This window comes from Brassica napus, unplaced genomic scaffold (genome assembly GCF_020379485.1).
Source record: "Brassica napus cultivar Da-Ae unplaced genomic scaffold, Da-Ae ScsIHWf_192;HRSCAF=340, whole genome shotgun sequence".
Classification (NCBI taxonomy): Eukaryota; Viridiplantae; Streptophyta; class Magnoliopsida; order Brassicales; family Brassicaceae; genus Brassica; species Brassica napus.
This window is the reverse complement of record NW_026015347.1, coordinates 49,172-58,930: the sequence shown is the minus strand read 5'-3', so window position 1 is coordinate 58,930 and position 9,759 is coordinate 49,172.

The window sequence follows — 9,759 nt, the reverse complement described above, 5'->3', positions numbered from 1 at the left end:
TACGTACCTGACGGTAATTTACCTAAAGTGTTATAAAAACGTAAAAATATTTTTTAACAAAATGTAATTTACAAAATCAATATGTTCTATAAATTTTGATAAGTAGTGTTTTAACATTTTTATTTAGTGTATTTGAAATCAATATAATTATATTATTTTTATTTTTATTAAATATAAACATTATAGAAGATATTATTTAATTTAGTTTTTTAATTCTTTTAATCTGTTTTGGTATGAACTTTTAATAAAATTTCTGTAATTCGTTTGATTAACTGTGTGAAATATACTTATCTGATAAAAAAAATTATTATAAAACTTCTTTGATGTCAATATATTGACTCTATTATTTTATTTGTTTGATATGAAATTATTTATTAAGCTATTGAACTATTTTATATATTTTTCATAAAAAAAATTCCATTCATTTAAACTTAGTAAAACTTTCACATTAGATTCATATTCTTTGATTATTTTTATTCTTAAAAATATATAATGTATAATTATATATGCAAGATTATGTTTGGTTTAAGTTGACATCACATAAATTTTAAGAAAATAAAATGTTAAAGTTAAAAAATTGACAGAAAATAAGTTTCATGATTAAAAATTATCAAAGAAGTATATATCACACAATTAATCACACAAATTACAATTTTTATTATTAAAAGTTGATAACAAAAAGATTAATATTATTAAAAACAAAACAGAGTAATAAATAATAAAAAAATACAATTATATAGTTTTAAAATACACTAAAATAAAAATGTTAAAACAAAAAAATAAAAATGTTAAAAAGTTACTTATTAAAAGTTCATAACAAAACATATTAATATAAATAAAAATAATACAATTATATATTTTTTAAATACACTAAAATAAAAATGTTAAAACACTACTTATAAAAAATATTAAAAATATTGATTTTGTAAATTAGATTTTGTTAAAAATATTCTTAGGTTTTAAAAATGTGGGTCAAAATCTAGTTGTAATTAAATTATAGTCGGATCGATCATATTTTAATTATTAAAACAAGATATTTAAACGTTTTCTAACATCCGCATCAGTTTTTGGATGAATGAAATTAAACTCGGGATGTTAACTACATAACATCATAAAGTTGAGAGATGTTGTCATACATAACATATACTTCGTGTGGCTAGGTATATATTAGTTTAGTTTGCATTGTTAGTCATGTGATGACCAATACTTCATTCATGTAGCCATCAATCATTTTCCTCGTTTTTATGAAATATATAATGAAAATAAATAATTTTATTAATTTTACATATTTTAGTAACAATTTAAGTTAAATGAAATCGAATAATCATTTCGATAATTCTTCAAAAAGAAACAAAATAAAAAGAAAAATCTTTTTTACTGCAATTTGACGATAAATTAATTGAATACATTTTATATTCTATTTTTATATTCCATTTATTTTATCTCAGAAAATTCTATTCTATTAATTTTTATATGTTTACCATTTTATAGTTATAGATTTGATACACGTATATAAAACGGTGGTTGTGGTACCACAAACTCTAATCGTTATTCTCTACCGTCAAATTGCAAGTGAACCAATAAACGCATAACATTATTAAATGATTAGTACTATCAGAAGGTTTTCCATATTTGATCAAACTAGCTGTTATATAAACGTGAACGTAAATCCCAAAAAAAAAGAGGCCGGACAATGCAATAATAGAGATAATTGTCTGTTACAAAAAAAAAAATAGAGATAATTGTTTTCTATTAGGGGTATGGTTGAGACCTAAAGTGAATATAATGTAATAGTCTTACACCATACTGTTAGCAATGCATTCGTTAGTCTATAATGGTCTTGCATCTTAAATCTAGACTCGTAGTGGTCATATAAGCAAAGCCATAAAACAACGTAATCGTTTTCTTTGGTAACAATAGAATTTCTTAACCAAACGGTGGTAGTATGATGGTAAGAATTGAGCTTGAATATATGCATAAACTGTAGCACTAAAAAGGAAAAGAATATATGCATAAACTCATCTGTAGTAGATTCGTATTAAAAGTGCAAAATACAACACAAAATAGTTGTGGATAAAATAAATAAAAAGACAACGAGAAATTAACACATGTTATGTTTTATTAGAAAGCACTTATACAATTTTTACAAGATTTGTTTAATCATCTTTACACAATTGGTTATCTTTCCACTCGGTTAAGCCTAGCCTCACAAGAGATATTCATAAATCCACTCTGCACTCTTCATAGCACACTCTCTGATGCAACATGCATCTGCGACTTTATTAAAGCATAAAATTACTCATCAAATTTATCGGTATGTAGCTCAGCATATTTTATAGCCATGGCTCCTCCATGTACATGCTTTATGAGAGATTATAAACTCTGCTCACCCGAACAAACGGATAACACGAGTTTAAAAGACACATATCTACCTCAAAAGAAAGCCACTGTGTCATGTCAATGGCCTCATGATTTTTTTTTTTTTTTTTTTTTTTTTTTTTGTAAATAAACCTCATGATTTTCAAATGTATTTTCTTCTGTTTAGATTCACCAACCCAACCATATTTATTATTTCTAATTACAGTCATGCATGAAAGAAATGGAAAAAAAGATATTGAGAAAATGGATTATTTGGTGAGATACTTTCAGTGCCGTGCTTACATGAGAAAATAAGAAGCATTGGCCTAGGGCATCTTTTAAATATATACAAAACACTAAAGGCATTTTTTATAATTTGTTTCATCATGTAATGAGATTCTATATAAACATGTAGCTTCGTTAATAGCTTCACGAGTTAAACAAAAGATGAGACGAGAACAATAATATAGATTTTAAAGAAACTAACTAAAATATGAAAATATTTGTTAATTATTTAAAAGTTATATAAATAAAGAAATTTTATTGCACGCTAAATTACAATAGCTTTCATACTATTGTAGATATTTTTCATTTGATTTGTTTTTCGCTTGGTATTGTAAATTTAAAATGTATATTATTTTGCGTTAGTCGTATTAATGGTTTTTTAACTGCAAAAAAAAAAACACCAATGCGAAATAATATTTATGTTTTTTTTTATTTTTTTGAAAAAAAATAATATTTATGTTTACATCAGGTATTATGTTTTTTTTTTTCACAAAAGAAACTAAACTAAACTGGTTCCGGCCGCGAGAGCCATCTCGGTGGAACTGAATCAACATAAACCATAGCAGAAGGCAAGTCTCTAGCACCTCGTGCTAGTTTGTCCGCCATTATGTTTTGTGCCCTTGGAATATGTTGAATGAAGAAGTTGGAGAAGTAATCCTTACATCAGGTATTATGTTTAATGATGAAAATGATTGATACATTCTATCACAATCAGAATCCCAGCGGTGTCAATCTACACATTAATTATCTGAATATGACATGCAAAATGTTTTGAGAGAATAGCTTCAATGCTGGCATGTGTTTTAAAATCGGGTTGGATTAAATGTAATAATTTGATGTCTTCTGTGGTAAAAATATTTGGTAACTGTAATTTATAAAACTAGTTTGCTGTATATATTTCTCTTTTGAATTTTTTCCTGTACAGATTTCCTGTATTATTTAAATAAAATTAATTACTAATCATATATTTTGACAGCAACAAGTTCTTTGAAATATACAAACAACGACAGTATTTTTAGGTGATATTAACTAACTATATAAAAGTAAAATTAAATAAACATAAACCAAAATTTTAAATATTTGATAACATGGTCATTTCACTATTACTTCATATGTTGTTCATTTAGTTTCAATATCTATTTTTAAATATCAATCTACAACAGCTCGGCCATTTCAATATGTTAGATGATTTTGACTCTCCAAAAAGTTAAATAACTAGAATTTTTTTTTTTGACAAAAATAACTAGAATTCTTACGAAAATTTACTAATAAAAATTAAATAATAACTCTATTTTTAATCATTTTTGTTTACCTTAATTCTTACAATAGCTATTACATAAATATCATTAATCAATGAAATTATTACAACTAACTATAATCATTACTATTTCTTTTCAGTTTCCTTTTTATTTAATATATTTTTATAATTTAATTACATAGATACTCTTAGTACGTGGATTAACATTATTGCAACTAATTGCAATTATTACTATTGCTATTCAATTTTGTTTTCTCTTAATGTTTTTTATTACAAATCTCCTAGACATTGTTTGCAAAATTATTTTGACAGATGTCTTTTTTACTATCACTTCACTAGATAAATAAAATCTGAAATTCTAGAAATGATAACATGACTTATGGTTAATATGATATAGAAAATTACATTTAACAGTTATTTATATTTTTGGTAAACTTTTTAGTATACGATAGGTAATTATATATCATCATTAAAATAAATCTTAGGGATAGACAAAAAAACAAACCGAACTGAAAAATCGAAGGGTTTTTTTAATATGAATAATTAAATAATATTAAAATTTAATATATTTTACTATTTAACCTAAACAACTAAATATAAATTTATATATTTTACGTCTAAATAAAGAGAATAAACACAACTAACAATACAATAAACATATGAATCTCATACATTAACATCAAAACTCAAAAATTACTAATGAATTTATATAAGGTTTGAGAATAATAGTATAACATTATTGTATTACATCTTTTACATTTTAATTTGTGATGTTTGACTTTTACATTTAAATATAAAAAATAATGATTTGGTGTCAAATATGATTGGTTTATGTTTTAAAAATTATATTTGTAATTAAACTAGAAAAAACTAAAAAATCAACTCGACTGAACTGAATAGACACAAACAAAACCAAAGTAAACCGAACACAAACCAAACCGAACACAAACGAAACCAAATTAAAAACGAATCAAACCAAACACAAACTGAACCAAGCTAACTTAGGTTGACTTTGGTTAAGGTTTTACTAGATCCAAATAAATCAAACCGAACCAAACCTAAACCAAACCTAAACCGAACCCGTAATTAAACCGAAATGTCCACTCCTAGTAAATATATTCAAATATGACATTAAATAACATAATAATAGAAATAAAATAATATTTTCAAAATTTTAAATGTAGTTATTTCTAGTTAATTATACAATTTTATCACTAAAAAGATTTTAATTTTTTTACAATTTTTTATATTATAAATTTTTAAATAATATTATTTGTTTCTTTTATATATCTATAAATTTTATAGATAGTGTTTAGTTATAATTTTTGATAATTATACAACTTTTATATCAATTTTTAAAAATAATTTTAAACAAGTTGATTTAATATATTTTAATCCAAAAGAAATAGATAAAAAATTATCTAAGATTATAAATTTAAATATATACATATCTATCTTTAATAGATATTAAATTAAAAATGGTTTATTTTATCTTTACTTAAATAAAATTTTATATTAAAATATAAGTAAAAAATAATAAAATCTAAATAATAATAAATTTTATTTTAGATATAATTAAAAAAAAATATTATAGCACATGGTCCTGGATAAGACCTAGTTACTAATATTTATTACACTCACATTAATTTTAAAGAGCTAACTTAACAACTAATTTCATTTTCTAAATATTATGGCTTTAAGAATTCTGACAAATCATACTTAATTTTTGTTTTATGATTGTACTTTTAATATTTGAATTTTTATTTTAGTTGTTTTACAGGTTATAGATTTTTTTTGTTTGTTTCGTTTTTATGTACTTCGGATTATCATGTATATTTTTAATTTTTGGTTACCAAATACCCAACCTTTCCTATAAGAAGTTAATGTATTTAAGATGTTTTAGAATATAACCACTAATTCAGAATAGAAATGGAAAAAATGATACTCTATTGATCCATTACCACTAATTTAAAAATGAATGTAAAATCTTTTTATTCAAAAGATCCATAACCATTGAGTTTCTACATGTACTAATTTAAATGCTAAATGTCGGGACTTAAGAACATAAATGGACAAGAATGGTATAATACACTGAAAGGTTTTGGATGGTTTAATGGGAGCGAGAAATATAAGGGCGAGTCAGTCGCCACTTCACTCGGAGCTAGAAACTCTTATTTGGTCAATGGAGTGTATGAAGAATTTAAGACAGTTTACTGTTATTTTTACAACGGTTTGTTCCCAATTTGTGAAGATGGTTTCGGAACCAATAGAATTTTCAGTTTTTACAAGTTACTTAGAATATATAAAGATCTTGAAGAGAAGTTTCAACAGCTCAGAACTCATTTATATACCACGGACACAGAATTCAGGAGTAGACAGTCTGTAATCGTTGTTTATTGTCCATATGGATGCAAAGCTACCAATTTGATTTTAGTGTACGTGATTATGTTTATGATTCTGACAAAACAAAACAAAGAAAATAAATGGAATTAGTAAAATTATCCTGATTTTATTTTAGTTCAATTTGAAAAATAAATGCAATTCAATAAGACCAAAAAATAAGTAATCAATATTATTAATATATATGCAATCACATGTTTGATTAAGACACCAACGTAATATTATTTAAAATGATGTTGTGTTTACTTTCATACATATAGTTTAAAAACAATTCAAAAATAAAAACAAATCAAAAATTAAATAATGATCAAGTATTATCTTTTTGTTATTTACAAATATTTATTTTTATGTATGAACATGTAAAACTCACCTAATTTAAATGAAAACAAAAAATATATCATTCAAAAAAGAAATACTAATTTAAGGAAATTTAACTCATAACTAGTAAAAATATTTTCGGATTAAGCCAAAAAGTTAAAAAGGTCAATTTTAGTGAATGCAGACACCGATGGCCCTCACCCATACGTGCGTTCAATGGCCACAGTTTTTTTTTTACGTCAAATGGTCATTTTATTATTCAAACTTGAGATGATTTAGATAACAAAACCAGAATAAAACAACCAATAAAATGTAACTACATCTAAACTATTATATATATATGTATAATTTTCTTTATACGAGGACTTACCAAAATTAAAGCTCACATGTATTTATTTTTTTAAATGCGGGGTAATTATACTTTTATAAACTATAAAAATATTATTACTGATAATTCTATATTTGTTTTGGCATCATTAGTGATAATTATATTTGTTTTGTGAGAATACACGTATACGTATGACTGTGTTACTTGAACTATTTATGAGATTTATGTTTTACTGTATTCTTTGTTCTTGTTGAAAATCTTTTGTAAGTATTTTTTCATTAGTTTGTATTATTTCACTTTTTCTGCGATATCGGAAACCCAAATTTTAGATATTAATAAATTTCCAATCAAACCATTTGACTAAGCATACTTCTACTGTCACGTACATTTGTTTAATTTTGAAGAAGATTATTAACTGTTGTTTGTGTTGTGTTACTTACCGGCATTAAATAGTTGTAACTTGTAACCAAGACAGAAACTTCGAAACACATTTGTAAGTGTGTAGATACATGTATACCACTTAAAATAATCAATGGCAGACCATAAGTCAAACTTGCAGTCTGAACAAACCGATAATGTTGTAATCTGTAAGAGATCCAGAGGAGTCCAAAGAGAATAAATTTAATGTGATTTTAGAGATTTTTTTCAGAGAAGTGTAAATAGGCAATAGATGTTTTGCAAACGAAATTCTTTTTTTCACTAATGAAACGATGAGTTGACTACTTGACTTTCACTTTGATGGACATTTGTTGGAACTTGCACGTGAACTTTCTTTGTTAGTCCTAAAGAAAACAATTTTGTAGAAAATATGAGTATTCATTTTCAGCTTTATGTGTTTTTTAATAAAAAATTCATAGCTTTGATCAAATGGGTTGTTTAGTGACACAAAAAAAAAAGATCAAATGGTTTGTTTCGGGTGGCGCCCATGTGCCATTCCTTTCCCTCAACCTCAAGTACCATTTCTTAAATTCCTATCCTTAAATAAAGTTTCAAATACAGAACTTAAATTTGATTATTATATTAAATAAATGGTAGAACACGCGTTAAGAAAATAACAGAGTTACTTACTGAAAACATTCTCTTTTTTTTCAGCAAATTTATCGCATGTAGCAAAATACTTTTAAAGAAAATAAAATATGAAAACTTAGTAAATGTCATCCATAAGAACAAAAATGCATAGATATGGGCATGTTCCTAACCGGAACAAATTTGTGATTCAAAATTGAAGGTTTTCTCTTTTATACATGATCCACTTAATGGACAAGCCAAACTCTTGGTTATCAAGACACCTATCAAAAAAGGAAAAATCCCAAACAAAGTATATGACTCAAGCGGTACCGACATATGTTATGTTTTGTTTTTTGCTCACTGAAGACATGCATTATTAAAAAAACTTTGAAACTTTTGAGTATCTCTTGAAGCAGAATGTTGGACGAAACACACACTAAAAAAGAGGAGGAGGAGGAGGTGTCGAAGATCCTCCGCATGGATTATCAAAATAGCCACCTTTGGATCCCCCAAATTCTGATCATGGCACATTTAATGGCTTAGGGTGTTGTATTAAAGATCAAATGGATGATGAATCATTTGACTTTCTGGTTACAGAATAATATTGTGTGTCGGAGATATGAAAATCTCTGATCCGAAGTGAGACTAACTGTTCATATTAGGTGGATATAATTATTAACTTAGTTAATTGGTTGGCTTTTATCTCAAAGATAAAAATGTTTCATCTTTTGCAGGATAATTTTGAGAATGTGAACCTAAGCTATATTCTATGGAGCATAAATGTCTGTGTAGATTTAACTATCAATTGAGGCTATATAAGAGGTGTGATTTTTTTTTCATGTATATATCGACACAGTCGATAGAGTTATTCTTCAGAATGACACTTTTGCCAATAAACACTTGTTTTAAAAATATGAACAATTGACAAAAAACAATTATGAGAAAAGTGATACGATATTCATTACGCTACATACATAATTATCGTTATTAAACTTTCACTAAAATTATTTTTAATGGTTGACCCTACTGTTGGGATAAGCTTGAAAGAAGATTGAGAGAAAAGTAATCCTAATTCTATTTGTGTTGAGATTATAAAGAGATAAAGATAAAGATAAAGAGATTGTGATATATCTAGATATGATATTACTTATAGGAAAATGATTGTAACATCTATATATAAAGATGTCGAGAGAGAGAGATGAGAGTTGAGAGGAATATTGTGATTGTGAGAGCTTAAGTTTTTGAGCTAGTTTTCTTAAGCTAATAAGAAGAGATACATTCTTATAATTCGTGTGTTCTTTGCCAAGGTTTACAACAATACCTAACGTACTAAACCATCTTTTCGTAAATATTTGTTTGGTTTCGTTGATGTGCCCAAAAGTGTGATTGATATCTTTTATAACTGCTAGGTTGTGTGTGAGGCTGTGAGCGAAACATAGTGTATTTTGTTCTTTTTTTATTTAATTTTTCTTTTGTGAGAGTAATTCATAACTTAACGTTGGGAAACGCTTCAAAAATAGAAGTTTCAAAGCCTTTTTAGTACAATCCATCTCCAAACCGCGTCAGTGTTGATAATGCGAGAGAACCTGCAAGTCGTAACACCTATTTTCATAAATCATAACACCATCACGAGCTGAGTATTATATTGTTTAACCAGAATAAAAGTAACTAATAATACCAATATACTACTGAATTTTCTACCGCTTAGCTTACAACAAAACCCATCAAGATTCACTAATAAAGCAAGCACAATCTTTAATAATAACTGAAAAGCGAATCTTCTTCATCCAACTACCAAACAACT